Raw genomic sequence first — 16,344 nt, forward strand, 5'->3', positions numbered from 1 at the left:
ACACACACATAACCTGGCTCTATATCTCATAAGTTGAATAATAAAATTGAGGGGAAAGGAAGTAGGTGGGAGGCATAATATTTATTGAGAAGAGTGAAGAGTGAAATAAGTCCCAATAATGTACAGGGGATAAAAAAAGGGTTGCCACTGGAATTCTGCCTGGGAGCTTTTATACAAAAACGATGGCTATGGATCAGAAAACCCTAAGTCAAACTAAGGTCAACTTATGTGAGTAAAACAACCTTACTTTAAAGAGAAATGGGCCCATGAGGGGTTAAGATATGTAGTAAGTGTAAATCTGCAGGTGTCACTTGGCCTGTAGCTTATCTAAGTGGTTTGTTAAAAGAACAGTGAAAAGGAAAAGAAATATTTCCATATAAGTAGGAGCAAAAAGTGTCATAGAAGTCATCCTTCCCCTTGCTTGTTACCTCCCTTGTTATATCCCTGGACTTAGTGTCAGTCTAGTTCTTATTAACTCTTGACCTCACGCTCCTCCTTATCTGACCAAGGCCTTGTTATCCTGACTCTATATTGGGCTCAGTGCCTCTCTAGCTGTCTGTTATCCTCTGTGTAATTTGCCTATGTATAATATTTTGGCAGAAAATCTGTCTGCATTTTTCTTATGTCCTGAAACTTTGTGGGAGAACGACATTAAGGGCAACAAACTAGTTAATCTGATGGAGGAAACTTCAAAGCAGCCAAACATTTATGCTGTGTCTTGGAATTGTTGGGGCTTTTCTCTAGCTCTTCATTAAGTATGAAGAGCAATCAACCAAGCAGAATGATTCAAGATGTTTTGAATTTGGCCAGAAAGGTAGCTCTAGTAAAGTGCAGAACTGAAAGATGGAGCAGAGGAGAGCTTGGTTGCTAAAAATATTAGCATTTTACAAAGCCAAGAACTTTAAGAAGGACACTTTGAGGGTATATGAGGAACTAGGAAGGCCACTAAAATGAGATTTTGCTGTGAGAAGGCAGCTCTAGGACATCATGCTCCGGAATAACTGCTGCTTAGGAAATTTGTTCCTGGGGATTAGGTTCATAGAACTTAGATATACCTCAAAGATCCTCACACCCAGGATAGAAGGAATTCTCACTACTCCTCCAACTGTTGGCAGACCTTGGCATAATCATCATTCACATTCTGATGGTTTTATGTAAATAGAGAATATAAGAGTTGTGGGTTCAGGAAGGCTTCCAGTCAGATTTGAGAAGGCCTGGGAGGCATGGCCATGTGCCCCTGAGAAGGCAGTGTATAAAGTCATGAGTGTAAAGCCAAAAGTGTAGTGGAGATCCCAGAAGAGAAGCCAGTGATGTGGGACATCTGAGGAAAGCCACAAGCAGTGAGTAAAGCCAGCACAAAAGAGAAGATATGAAGTCTATAACCATCAGCGTTGCTATAGAGATGGGGCTCTCTAAACCCTTGGGAGCTCACATCTCCCCACTTCTTGTCCTGGGTTCTGGACATGAAACGACAGAACTTAATGTTTATCCCATTGGATTTCCGTCTTACTTTGGTCTCATTCCTTTATATCCCCTTGTTTCTCTCTTTTGGAATGGGATTGTTTACCTTGCTCCTTCATATGTTGGAAATGTTTAACTTTTTTTTTTTTTTTTTTTTTTACAAGGGCAGTTAAGAGTTTGCCTTGTATCTCAGAAGAGACTTTGGATTTGGACTTTTCAGCAATGATAAAACTATTAGGAATTTGGCAACTCTTAGAGGTAGACTAAATTCATTTTGCATAAAAGGATACACATGAGGTGTAGAATGTTATGGTTTATTTCCAAATGTCCTCCAAAAGCCTCATGAGCTCAAAGTTGGGGCTTTCAGAAGGTGACTGGATCATAGGAGTGTGATACTTATCTGTGGATTAGTCCACTGATGAGTTAATAGCTACATGTGACGTTGGGAGATGTTACGGTTTGTGTCTGGATGTCCCCCTGCCCCAAATCTTCATGCAGTCATGGGTGCTGGCTTCTAGAGTTTGTGATTGATCCATGGTGCAACGCTGGGATTACAGATGTGAGTGCTACAACTGCCCTAGGACAGGTAGCCTCGATACAATATAAGGGAGGGAAAGAGGCTTGCTCTCTTGCTCCTCTCATTTTGCTCTTGTTGCTTTTGCTGTTTTTTACCACCATGAACTTCTGCAATGCCACCCTGCCTTGAAGTCAGATGATTATGGATTGAAACCTTCACAAACTGTGAGATAAGTAAACCTTTCCTCCCTTAATTTTGGGCATCAGGTATTTTGTCTCAGCAACGAGAGAAAAGTTACCAAGACAGGAGGTAAACTCTGCTTGGAGGAGGTTGGTCAACGTAAGTGTGGCCTGGAAGGGTCTATCCCCATCCCTCCTCCCTTCATTTGTCCCTGCTTCCCTCACTCCATGCCATGAGCAGCTTGTCCTCTGTGATGCCCGTCTGCCATGCCAACCTGCTTTGGAGCCAGGCAATTGTGGACTGAAACCTCTACAAACTGTGAGTAAAACTTTTCCTTCTTTAACTCATGTAGGTTTGGCATGTTGTCCCAGCAATAAGAAAAGGAACTAAGTGTGATAGTTTCCTGTTGAGTCAACTTGAGTAAAAAACTCCCAACTGATCAGGTTAGCATAGTTCTTGGTGTAGCTGAATAGATTTACAGAAGATAGATGACCCAACTTGTGTGTGAGTGGCACTAACCAGTAGGCTTGCAGTCTGAATGGAATAAAAAGTGGAAACATATAGAAGTTGTGCTTCATTTTTTTCAGAGGAGGTCCAGTCTTCAATATTGCCTTGGGATTCCCATTTTTAGCCTTACACCTCGGATTTTAGCCTTGTAACATAGACCCTTCAGCTTCCAACAGGACTCTGCAGTGAGCTCCAGGTCTTCCTACATTTACTGGATCGTTCAGCCGTCCATTGCACAAACAGCCCTTTGTCATTCTTCCACACTTGACTGTATATGTGGCCATGGTAAGCCTACCTTGTAAATACATATACTTTTAGTAAATCTGTTACTCTAGTGAGCCCTTACTGATACACTAAGACAAATCACATTTTTCATATATACATATATATGAAAATAATATATTAGTATATATAAGTGCATATTGATTTTACAAAATATTGTTTAATTGCTCCCTTTTCAAACATGCATTACAGCATATTTTAATCATATTCATCATTCCTGTTACCTTCGCTTACATCCCCCCTCCTCTTTATTCTTTTCCTCTTAGCTGGTAATGGTCTCCCTTCGGCACTCATATCACCTCTTAGGGAAATCTTGTGATACTTGTCTTTATGAGTCTGTTTTATTTTGTTAAAATGAATTGTGTTGCAGTAAGCATCAGTATGCAGGTATTTCTGCAGTATGCTGACTTTTTTTTGCTACCTTCAGGTATATACAAGGACTGATACAGTTGGTTTATATATTAATTCTATTTTTCATTTTTCTGAGGATCCTCTATACTGACTTCTATAGTGGTATGCTTATTTACATTCCAACTGCCAAGGTATAAGTGCTCATTTTTTCCCCTGAACCCTTGTGAAAATTTTTGATATTTTTGATAACAACCATTCTTACTGTGATGAGGTAGAATTTCAATGTAATGCTTATTTACACACTTCTGGTACAGTCCTCAATAGGTGAGAATAATTTCATCCTCCTATAAAGATTTATTCCCCAAATAATAGGATCAACCAAGAACCACATTTAGTACATTCTCATCCTAACTGTTTCTCTTCAGTGCTGGGGACTGAGTCTGGTGTGTTGCACATGCTTGGCAAACTCTCTACCTCTGAACACTGAGCTGCACCTCACCCTCTCATCTCAATTTTTCTAGGAGTCTTTATTCTTTCTATCTGTCTCTCCTTTATACTCTTTTTCTCTCTCTTCTCCCACTTCCAATTCCAGAGACATTTAAAACATTTTCTTCCTCCAGAAGTCTCAAAATTCTGAGGCACTGGAGTGACACTACCCAACTGAAGCTAGTAAACTGGGAGAGCTTGGCTGGAATGCAGTTCTGATTTAAAAGTCCCTGATTCTAATTGTTCAAGTAACCTGTACCTCTCAAGTTCAGGTCGATCTCATTCTTCTGATATCTCATGAGGAACAAATGACATTGCTTATGGAAAGATCCTGGCATCCATCTTGTTGGGAGATCCATAGATTCAACTCAAACATCTCCTTTTCCCTATCCTTTTCTCAGTTATCTCTTCTTATTCAATTCCTTGTGTTTCCTTTCATATTTTGCAAGATGTGTAATGCAAGAAATAATAATTGATTGATTATTAATCAATATTATTAATCAACGTAACTGATTGATTTTTTAAGGTTAATCCAAAAATAGGTCTTGGTCCTACTGTTTTTCCTTCACATTTCTCTATGAGCAAACTTTTGAAAAAAGACTAGGTAAAATGCATATTTTCTTAACAACAACCAGTGGCTGTGTTTGAGAGAAGAAAATGTAGTTATTTTATAAGAATATAGTAACTCCCTCATATCCAAACCTACCACAGCCAGATGATCTACACAGTACTCTGTCTGAAACTAGGGCAAAAAAGATTTGTGCTTGTCTACATCAGCTTCTTTACATCAATATTTTCAGTACATCCTCAAAAATTTCATGTTACTGCAAAATGCATATATCTTATCCAGAAAATTATCTTAACAAGTACTTCCTAAACGGATGTGCTAAGGGAAGCAATTATGTAAGATGTTAAAATGTATTCGATAGGGATAAAAGTCTTGAGTGATCAAATGTGCTTGGGAACTACTGGATTAAAAATGTTAAGAAGATTTCTTGAAGGGGGGAACTTCTCCAAGTCTTGATATAATTGGAATTAATCGACTTTCCTGCTAAAAATCACATAGTATTTATCAGAGTTTTAAGGCCCTACATAAGCTTCAATATCATCTAGTATCATTCTTCCCCTTATATCCCCTTTCTCCCACCATACTGACTCTCCCGCTATTCCTTAGACATACCAATTTCTTTTTTGCCTCAGGACTTTTCTAATATACTTTGTTTTCTATGCTTAACTCTTCTCTTACTATTACAATAAAGCAGTCTATAATTTCAATTAAAATTTTGGTTTTCGGAAAGCTATTCTCTGATGATTCTACCTAAAGCCTTTCCAACTCCTTCTGTTGCTATGCTCAATCTTATTTGCACTGTTTATTTAGTTGAAAGAATTTACTATCACCTAAGATTATCTCATTTACTTATTCATTGACTTGTATATTGCCTGTCTCCTCAACTAAATAGGATGTTAGGCCCATGGACGCAGAGATTATACCTGCCTTATTCATCAGTCTGTCTGTAAGCTTTTGCAATAATGCCTAGAATACAGTGAGTGCTCCATAAATATTTGCTTAAATTAAAATTATAAGTGATTGAAATAGTAAATATGAAATTATTAAAATTGATTGAGATTTTAAATGTTTACTAAATTGATTGTGATTGTAAATATTTACTTACGTAGAAAATACTATGTGAAAAATTCCTGAAACTTTTTTCAGGAATGTATACCATTTCCTTCCCTAACACATTCTAGCGAATTTAGCTCTAAATTTATGGTCTCCAGTATACAACTTGGAACTTGATGATCTAAATTTTCTCTACAATTTAAATTTTTAACTTATGGAATTAATAATTCCTCTAATATTATTAGAAACTTCAAAAGTTTTGACTAAAAAATCTACCATGGTTCGTATCCTAGAATCAGGCCAGCTATTTATCTTCTTTTTTCTATTTTTTCATTTCCTATCCAGTCAATGGTTGACACAAATTTTCTCCATGGAGAATTAGTAAAATGTTAAAAAGCAAATCAATATAAGGAAATGGCACTAAATTCCTCCTCTCTCCAGGGGTGATCTGGTAACAGACCCTATTAGGACCAAATAAGACAGAAGAATAACTTGGCTTTCACAAAATGTCAGTGAAATGAAGTAGCAATACAGAATATCCCTACCTGTGGGATGTGGGAGTAGGGACGGCAGCTACTAGGAATGGCAAGTCAGCATACCAGCAGTTTTAATTTCATCTTGTGACCAGAAGATGGCTAGGCAGATGTGTGGTCTACTGTGAGAATTCCAACTATCTATTTGGAATACAAACTTTCTTCTCCTCTGCTTCATTTACTTTCCCAGTAAATGGGTTTAAAGAGCCAGTTTTGAGATTTTACTTAGGTATTTTGCCTTTCTGCCAAGGACACTCATTAAATATTTAGTGGAATTCTGGAAGTTGACTTTTAATTATGATATGCAAGCAACCTGCTTAGTCAGAGGTCATTCAATGCCATATTAATACAGTAAGAAGAGTCTCTGGCTGAATGCACTTACAAAAGTATGATAACCTCAGTTTTCAAAGAGGAAGGGGTCAGATTCTAAAAATGCTAAGGCAGTGGTCTTGACATAAATCGTTCGTTGAATTCTCTAAAGGATTCCTAAAGGAACAGGAGGAAAGCATGAAGAAAAGGCAGTAGTGGTCACGAGGCTCAGTATGACTTCAGCAAAGGCTATGAGAAATTAATTCCATTTAGTTTTCTTGATAACAAAGGCATATCTTAGTGATTGTTGTGGCTTTCAAAAACATATCTCTACTACTTACTAGTTGTAGAATCTCAGGCAGTTGACCTCATCTCTCACTATTTCAGTTTTCTGATCTATAAAATCAAAAGCGAAGCAATGTTTATGCCACATAATTTTGTGAAAATAAGATGTGTTTACGCATTAAAAATCCTTAAGGCTGCACCAAAGACTTCAAAGCAGTATCTAGTAATTGTTCAATAAAGATTAGCCATTATTTGAGTACCTTGAGTGTGAGCTGGATGGCAATTATTAGAAGATTTCATAACCAGTTGAATAACTCCAACATAGTCACAAGAATTGATGACTGATGTGAATCAGAAAGAAAGATTTCAATGGTACTACATCCATCCTTTCTATTGACAAGCTGACAAAAAGTGTGAGCAGCATGCCCATCAACACTGTAGATAAGTAAGAAGTAAGAAGATGGTGTAAAATGACAATCATAGGGTGTTTAATATGTATAAATTTCCACTCCTAACAGTGTCACATGTAATCTATAGTCTCAGATTAGATTTAGAGCTATGAGATTTCTGCAAAATTTGCTAATTTTGTAGTATATCAAATATATTATCATACATCGTGTCTTACGATTTTTATTTTTGTAAACCTTATGAGGTGATTGTAACAGGTATTTTATCCCAATTTGACAAAGAGCAGTAACAGCTAGCAATTATATTATGTTTGCTATGACTCTGGGCCTATTAATGTATTCATATTTCACCACCTTGGTTAATGACTCTTATCAGGTATACCTTACAGATTACTAATCTGAAGCATTCAGGCATTAATTAATAATTCCAAATCATACATCTAGTAACTAGCCATGCCAGGGTTGCACTTCCACCAGTTTATGGTCCAGTTCATACTCTTAGCTGTTACATTGTACTGCCTTTCACATCAGTGCCTTCCTGAAGAAGGGGAAACTAAGTCTAACACAGCAAGTGGCTTACTTGAGATCACAGAGCTAAAGAATCAGTTAGGATTGACATTCTGACTAGATCCAGTGCCTTTTCTGCCACTCCAGATATTTCTCTTATTAGCTAAAATCTGGACGTTTTGGAGCCATTTAAGTATGGGGACAGAGAATGAGGCTGATGACTTATCTGTGAAACAGTCTATGGAAAGCATGCCTGCATAGTGTCAGAGGAACACAGGTGATCTTTAAGATTATTCCAGTTCAAGATGTTAATAAGTCTATGAACATTATATTTTAGTAAGAGCAGAGGGAATCAGCTGAAGACGACAAAAATTGGGGCGATAGGTTAGCCAGTCTGTACTACCACAAGGAAATGCTTCTCAAAGAGTGGTCCTTGGATTGTGTGTGTCAGAATAATCTGAGGCTTTGTTCCATGGCAGATTATATGCTTCTTGGACTTAATGGATCTGTATCTAGGGTAAGAAAAACATGATTCTTGTTAACACAAATTTTGAGAACCACTTACTTAGATTTGGCCAGCACCAGATTAGTAAGAATCTTAGAAATAATACTAAAGATAAGTGGATAAATTGTTTTAATAATCTAGGAAAGATATATTTTTAATTCTAGAAAAGAAGTTAGCACACTGATTTGATGGTCTCAGGATGGTAGCATAACCCATTACTCTAAAATCTTTTGCTTATGTTGCCTCTGTAACTTCCTTCTTGCAGGGTTCGTACTAGAGATGCTACGTGTAAAGGGCAATAACCTAATAGGACCGTAATTACCACTTCAATAATAGCTGACTCGGTAGTGAATAATCCATTATATAAGGCTGTTAAGTAAAACTGAGTTGGAAGCTTACAGAGTCCCTTACATAACCTCCCATCCTAATCCTAATCTTCAGACCTGTGCAGTTAGATATGCGTGCTAGGGTCAGGGACTAAGCACAGGGGGTGAGAGAGGGGGAGGGAGAAGCCTACTCTCAAGAAAAGACCTGAATCTAATGACCCATCCAGCTACATAAGTGGCACACAGAAGAGACAAAATGAATGCCCTGATTGTTCCTGAAGAGTGAAAGTAAGGAGAAGAAAATATAGAAGAATAGACAACTAAATCTGCAACAAAGACACAGACTTTCTAGAAGTACAAGCAAGACAGTAACATGAATGGATTCTGGAACAGTAACTCTACCTATTGTTCAAGTCTGACATGATCCCTGTTTTCACGGATGAGTTTACCAATTATTCTACCCTTGTAGGTGTGCTGTCAGGGAGACCAACAGAGGCAGTACTTGGACAGAAGGGTGGAATTTTCCTCTGCAATACTCAAAATGAGGAAGCTTTTATTAGATAGTGACAATATGTTCTCTAGCTCCTGGCCATGGTTCTAGAAGGAAGTCTGAGAAAGAAAGCAGGATAGTAATTTGGAGGACATAGACAGATACTTTTGAGCCACTATTTACTGAAGACATACAAGTCTGTCTACCAAAATTCTCAAAAAGCACTTCAAATCTTTAGGCTGTTGAACAAAATTAAGCTACTTCCAATGTTATATTTTTTTTTAACCAGAGTTTTGCCAGCTTTTTCATCAAATACAACCACTTTTACAAATCAGGATGCAGATTTAAGTCACTATCCTTCTGTGACATTGCAGAAAATGTCCCTGTCTATTCCCTTTACCCCTTGCCATGTGTTCATTACAATGAATTCCTCTTTACCGGGGAGAAGATCACATGCTTCTTTTGTGAACCCGGCTGCAGTATTTGGATGTACTTCCCAGCTCTGAACTTGAACCAAAATTTCTCCCACAAGATTTATTTCTTGAGGCAGCAGCTTTCTTGGGCGCAAGCCTGGGAATCAGTGTGGCCTAATCAGCTTGTCATCACTTAGTGCCACATATTCTTGTCTTTGGCAAGCATTCATTGTGAAGGGCATCGTGCAAAGCTCATGATGCCATCTTCATTGAACTCATGCTTACAAGAAGAAAATAAGGGGCTATAGAAACTTATTTTTAAATTGAATTTAAGTACTTTTACCACATTTTAAATGTCAGACGGAACTGTTCCACAGTACAAATCTGCCAAGTCTATGCAGGCGGCTGTTTTCAATAGGACTGTTTGTGCCCTATTGTACTAATCTTTTTTTAAATGTACACCTTGCTGTAAAAGGCCAAGAACACCCACACAGGAAGTGGGCACTGTTACTTTTTTTCTTGCTCTAAGAGGATGAAGAGGCTCTTACTGCATTTGGTGTGTTGCACTGTTACATGTTTCCCAATCGTTCTCTTCCCTTGATGGACACTGAGCCTTCCTGGGACACAGCAGGCAACACTCTGTACTCTCCCACATGGCCATCCACTCCCCCAGCCATCTGCCCATCTGTCTGCCTCCACTGGATCACACTCCCTTCTCCCCTCACAGAGCCTGGATCCTCAGTTCAAGAATGATCAGGAATTATATGTGGTAGAGGAGTGCAGGGATGGTCTGGAGAACTAAAACTCTTTCTATCTTTTTTTTTTTTTTTTTTAAAGCACAAGTACCAAAATCTTCCAAACACAGTAACGTGGCACTTCTTCTCCTTAGCTGGGTGAAGTCTGGTTACCAATAATAAAGTGGTCTTTGAAAACTTACAAAGTTCTTAGGACAGTATCTGACCCTTAGTAAGGTAGCATAGCTATTGTTTTAAAACTCAAATTTTAGTCAGATTACCTATGTTTGGAGCCTGGCTCCTCCACTTACTATGTGACCCTGGAAATTTTATATAATCCTTCTGAGACTGAGTTTTCTCACCTTTAAAATGGAGCTAATAATAACTATTGCACAGAGCTAGAACAATAAAATGATATGATATATGTCAATTCCCTGGCAGAATGTCTGCTATACAGTAAACATTCATTATATGTTATCTTTAGTGTCAGTAATTGTTGAATAAAGTGATACCTTCAGGCAACATTATTTGTTATTTAATTTCAGTTCCCTTCAAGTCCTATGTTGTCACCTTCTCAATTAGTGATTACTGATTCTGCATCTATAAACACATAATGAATACATATTTCAGGAGATTTTATTTCTGAATAAAATATTATATGGAAAAATACAAAAAAGATTAATAAAGCTTTAAATGACTTTTCAGTGTAACTGGGAAGATAAAAAATGTGTGTATTTATATAAAACTGTCAATAATAAAATATCGGGGACATGCTATAAATAGTACAAGTTCCTAGAATTCAGAGAAGGTAAATATATGCCTATAGCTGGGCTAGAGCCCTATAGCTGGGCTGGAGATTAAGGCACGGACCATGACTTAAAAAATAAAAAAGGTTAATAATAATAATTACAAATTGTAAGAAACCTAATGTTGGCTAGGTGTCTAACAGGTATTGTCTAATTTAAACTATATGATATTCCTACATTCCTACTTTAATATCCTTACCTTTAAATGAGGGGAGCTGAAGTATAGAGAAATTAAGGAACATTACCTAAAGGCATATGATTGTTTGTGAAAAGAACTAGAATCTGAGCCTTGGGCATTTCTGACTCCAGAGCCCATTTTCTTTCATACCAGGCTGTCATCTATCACTGAAGAGAAGCAGTCTGACAAAATGAAAACAAAGGCATACAGGCACGGACACTGCTGTTTAAGGAAGAATGAAGGGAACATTTGGTTGGTATGAAGGATTTACTTGTAGGAACAAAGGAAGGAAGGCCTGGAAAGCTAAGCTAAGGCCTGGTGTGAATGGCTGTGTAAGCCAGACTAAGGTGCAGGTGCTAAATTTAGGAGATGATGGTTAATTCATCTGCTGTTGACATCCTATGCCTATGAGTAGGTTTTAATCAAACCTTTAGTTTGGACACTCGTTTTATTTCTTCCCTTTTCTTGGAAAGGGAATGCCACTTACATTTCCATTTGCTTGAGGTTTCTGGTATATTTTGTTTATTTAAGCGTCACTTGGGAAAGTGTGTACATGTTGCAGGCAAAAGACAGAAAGCTCAAAATGGCTTGAGCTATCAAAGATATTTTTGTAATGCACCAATGTTTCCATATACACAGTCTGCAAGACTGTGATCTATATATTTCGCCTTATATTTTGGTAAAAGGAAGTAAATAATATCATAGAAAAGATTTATTTTTTTCTGATTAACAAAGAACTACAAAATCTTCTCCAGCAGAACGTTTAAAAAGCTGGGAAACTGCCACTAGCATAACATAGACAGCTCCTAACTTGCAAATGGGTTGACTTTCAAAATTTTATTTATCAAGCACATTTTTGCAACTTGGCTCACACTATGCCTTAGAAAAATACAACATGAAAATACTTCCTGATTTTTCTCTTTATTTTTCATGGAGATTATGGAGTACTTAAGATTTTTTTGAGTAATCTTAAATTCCATAGGAACTTGACATATAGCATTAATCATACTTTCAAAGGTCTAAATGGGGAACCAAGTCAGAAGACATTAGTCTGAGAAATAAGAAAAGTTGTTCACTTTTCTATGAAATACACTATTCTACACTTATTTCAAAAGAAAAAGTAAAAATCTGTAAGAAACTGCTGGTTGTCCCAAGGACATGCCCAAATATTTAGAGAGTGTTGGTAAGAATAGTTTTAGTGGGTTGATGTGATGTGACTTTTTTCCAGAGTAATTTCTTTCTTTTTTTTTTTTTTTTTTTTTTTGGTTTTTCTCCGGTACCGGGAACCGAACTCACGACCTTGTGCTTGCCAGGCAGGCGCTTTGCCGCTGAGCTAAATCCCCAGCCCCCCAGAGTAATTTCTTTCTAGCTTATTTTATAAAGGACTGGCTCTTTGAGTAAGTGGCACAGGAAGCTGTCCATATTGTAACTTAAAGGTAGTACTATTACATCATTCTATTCCAAATAAAATTCCCACAATTCTCCCAACATGCCAGAAATTTTATTGTTACTATTTACATTTATACTGTGGTACATTCTTAGTAACCAAAGTGAGAGTACTTTTGTATAGAGTACACCAAGATACTCTGAGCAGTCAACAGCTCTGCATGACTTAGTTCACTAGAAAGAAAACACTGAGGGCACTGTTTAGGAAACAGTTAAATTTGATAGGAGATGAGACAACTGGATATCCAATGTTCAAGTTTCATATTGAGCCTAAGCAGGACAGGCTTTGGTAAAGTTGTAACAAGAAGTCTGTACCCAAAGGCATTGATGTTGCAATGCAAGTAGTGAATTTGCTTATGGTTAAAGAGGTTAACTTTTATTATCTGGAATATGTGGCAGCAGGACAGAGGATGAACAAGAGGAAGTGGGACTTCTGGTTTGCTTAAACAAACTGCAAAAATAAAGAATTGCAGTTTAGAGGAACAAATTGCTTAAGTAAAATCAAATTGAATTTGCTTATTGGTAAGCTTAGCCAAGCAAATTCAGACAGCAGTGTCAGACAAGTACTATTACTTTGAGCAGGTCAGAGGCCAATGCTTGTTAACCCAGCTAAGCTAGGAAAAAGTTTAAAAGACCCTGCTAAGTACAGAGTTCATATATTTGGTAATATTGACAGCAATGAGAAGAAAATACTGAATTAAGCACTTCTTTTGGAGGAGAATTTTTTCATTATTCTCAGAGAGTGTAGCTCTGTTTTCCTAAGTGTTAACTTATGTATAACATATGCTTAGTGGCCTGTAGATGTATCTGACCCTATCTAAGACAGAAAAAAATTGCCATCAACCCTATGAATTTCAAACCCCGCACATAATCTACTGTTCATTGTCTATATGTGTCTCAAAGGAAATGACTTGGGTCTCAGGCAAGAAGACCCTTTTTTTGTTGGGTAAGATTAGGTGGAAAAGTATGCTTACAGCTAAGTCAAAATGTGTCCTCAGAAGGATGGGATAGAAATGGTGGATTATAGAAGGCAGAGTCTAGCTTTTTGCAAGTTGAAAAGCCTGCTTGATAAAAACTAGAAATAAAGAAACAGATAAAACTAATGCAAACCATAAGAATTCAAGTAAAATTTTGATGTGGCTTGTATTACTAGACTTAGTGTCTGTTTCTCAGTATAAGCAGATAAAAAAAAATTTCTTCTGCATTCAAATGTGCAGGTGTTCTGGCACCTGAAGGCAACAAACCAGACTAATGACTGACTAGGCGAGGAAATGAAGAGCCGTCTGCCTTGGGATAATTTTAGAGACTGTGTTAGACAATTTCAAAGATATTTTTCCTCAAGTACCCATTTCCTAGTATTCAGGTACTCTAATCCTCTCTCCACTCAATAAAAGCAAACATACTGTCTCTTCTGTAAAATACAGCATGTCAGTAATAAACAGGATGCCACTTCCTGGATTAAGTTACAAAAGATGATGTTTTCTTGACTTCAATGCTTACACTCACCATCCCTCCCTCATTTACTTACTCTGAGGGGAGGCAGCTGCAATGTTTGCATTAACTTATGGAGAACAGAGGTCCAATAAGGAACTGAGGTTGAAAATCAGTGAAGACCAGAGGCTCTCTGACCAAAAACTTGAAATGAAGTGAATTCTCACCACAATCACATGAGTGAGGTCAACTGCAGATTCTTCTTCAGTCATGCCTCAGGATGGATGAGGCAGTAGCCTTGATTCATAACATCTTCATGAAAGTCCTTGAACTGGAGGCATTTAGCTAGATGACATGCAAATTCCTGACTTGCAGATATGATTTGATAATAAATGTTTGTTATGTCAGGTTGCTAAGTTTTACGGCAGTTACTAATGCAATATCAGATAAATAATACAGAGATGAATTTCCATATTCTTATCTATTCTAAGGGCGAGTATACCTAAATTCATTATTTAGTGTTCTGGTTGTCTTCTCTTTCATAATAAAAAGAATTTTCTTACCTTTCAGAGGAGGTAGAGTTTATGGATCTCTTTGGACTTTGCCAGTCCTCCCAAGAAGATTCTCTATCAGTGTGTAGATAACTGAAAAATGTCGTTTTTAGAGCACAGTAGTATAGTGTGGTATATTCAAATGCTGACTCTACCATTTATTAGTTGCGTGATCTTGAACAAATTATTCCATATCTCTGTGTCTCAGTTTTCTCATCAGTAAAATAGGAAATATAATGACATTAGCTATTTCACATGGTTGATATAAGGATTTTTGTCAACACGGATTTTTTTTATTAACACATGTTTTCATTACATAAAGATTACAATTCCTTGTGAAAGTGATACACATACCTAACACATCTTAATTCTTTTTCAGCCCCTTCCCCACTTCTATCTCTTCCCTTTTTTATATCTTGCTCCCCTTCTTATTTGCAAAAGATCTATCTCCCTAATCCCATTATCTATCTTTTACTTGTTCTTTATTAATATTTGGGGTTTCTCATATAAAAGAAATCTGCAATATTTAAGCTTCTGTGTCGCATTTATTTCACTTAACATTATGATCTCAAGGTACATTCATTTTCTTACAAATGACTCAAGTTTATTCTTCTTTATGGCAGAGTAGTACTCCATTGTGCATAGATTCCACATTTCCTTTATCCATTCATCTGGTGATGGACATATAGGTCTCTTCAAAATTTAGCTATTATGAACTGTGCTGCTATAAACATGGGTATATATGTATATGATGTCTTTAACACTTTCAGGAAGATATCTAGAAAGGGAATAGATGGGAAGAATGGAAATTTAACTGTTAGTTTTTTGGGCAATGCTGAATCAAATAGTGGTTATAAGGCTTTAATGACAGTTAAAATAGCACATGGCACAAAACAGGTGCTACATAGGTATGAAATATGATAAAAATTAAGGAGAATGTTTAAATTTTAAAATTTTAGTGCAGGAAAATATCTACTACTATTAATCCCCTCAATATTCCCCTTAATTTGAACACACTTATCCCACCATTCTTGCTATTTTTAAGCAATTCTGGAAGTCTTCTTTTGTGAGTGCCTTTAGTTGTGTTGTTGTGGCTGCCTTGATGCCCTCTATCAACTCAAAATATTTACTTTTTATGGTTATGTTAACTTTGTAGAGCAGCCAGAATTCACACAGTACCAAATCCATGACATGGCATGAGGACACAGTGTAATGTTTTTATTTGACAGTAATTACCTTAAGCTTTTGATAAAGAAAGTGTGATTGAAGCTATAGGCACCCACGCACCCTGCGCCGAGTGAGCGAGTACTCCAAGAGCTGCTGGTCCCGCGGTTCGAGTCTGTGCTTTACTCACACCTCCATGGTTCCCAGCTGAAACTTGCTGAAAGAGCCAGGCATTTCCCATCTAGTTCCTGAAGGCAGAGCAGGTGACCCAGGACCCCGTTGCCATTACAGACTGAGTCTCTGCCCTCCCTGCACCCGCTGCAGAGAGGAGGTCCTCACTCAGAAGCCACAGGGACTTCTCTGGCTGGGGGGGCATACATAGCCCCTCCCTCCACATGCACTGTGCCAAGTGAGGGAGTGCTCCAAGAGCTGCTGGTCCAGAAGTTCGAGTCAGTGCTTTACATTTGCTGGGACCACCTAAGAGGTCGAAGGCACGGGCAGTCTGTGATTGCTACCCATCCAACCTGCATCTGGTTACTGTATGTGTCCTGAACTGACTGGAAACACAGAATCAGGTGGTTGACAAACTGTCAACCCTGCAGTTTGTGTCTGGGATTAAAGCACCCTGAACTGCCTGGGGACAAAAGTCCACTCGACTGGGATTGTCACACCAGTGTAAACCGAGTCTGGGCCAAGCACATGACTTAAACTGCAAGGGTCGCTGGATCAGACAGTTGGCCATCAGCTGACACCGATGCCCGCATCTGAAAGAAATGATAAGTGCTACTTAGTCTTGCGTTTTGTGGTAGTTGTTGATTTGTATCTAGTTATTCCCATTCTCAGATGCGGGCATC

Source organism: Chinchilla lanigera, unplaced genomic scaffold (genome assembly GCF_000276665.1).
Source record: "Chinchilla lanigera isolate Chin_1 unplaced genomic scaffold, ChiLan1.0 scaffold00072, whole genome shotgun sequence".
NCBI classification, from domain to species: Eukaryota; Metazoa; Chordata; class Mammalia; order Rodentia; family Chinchillidae; genus Chinchilla; species Chinchilla lanigera.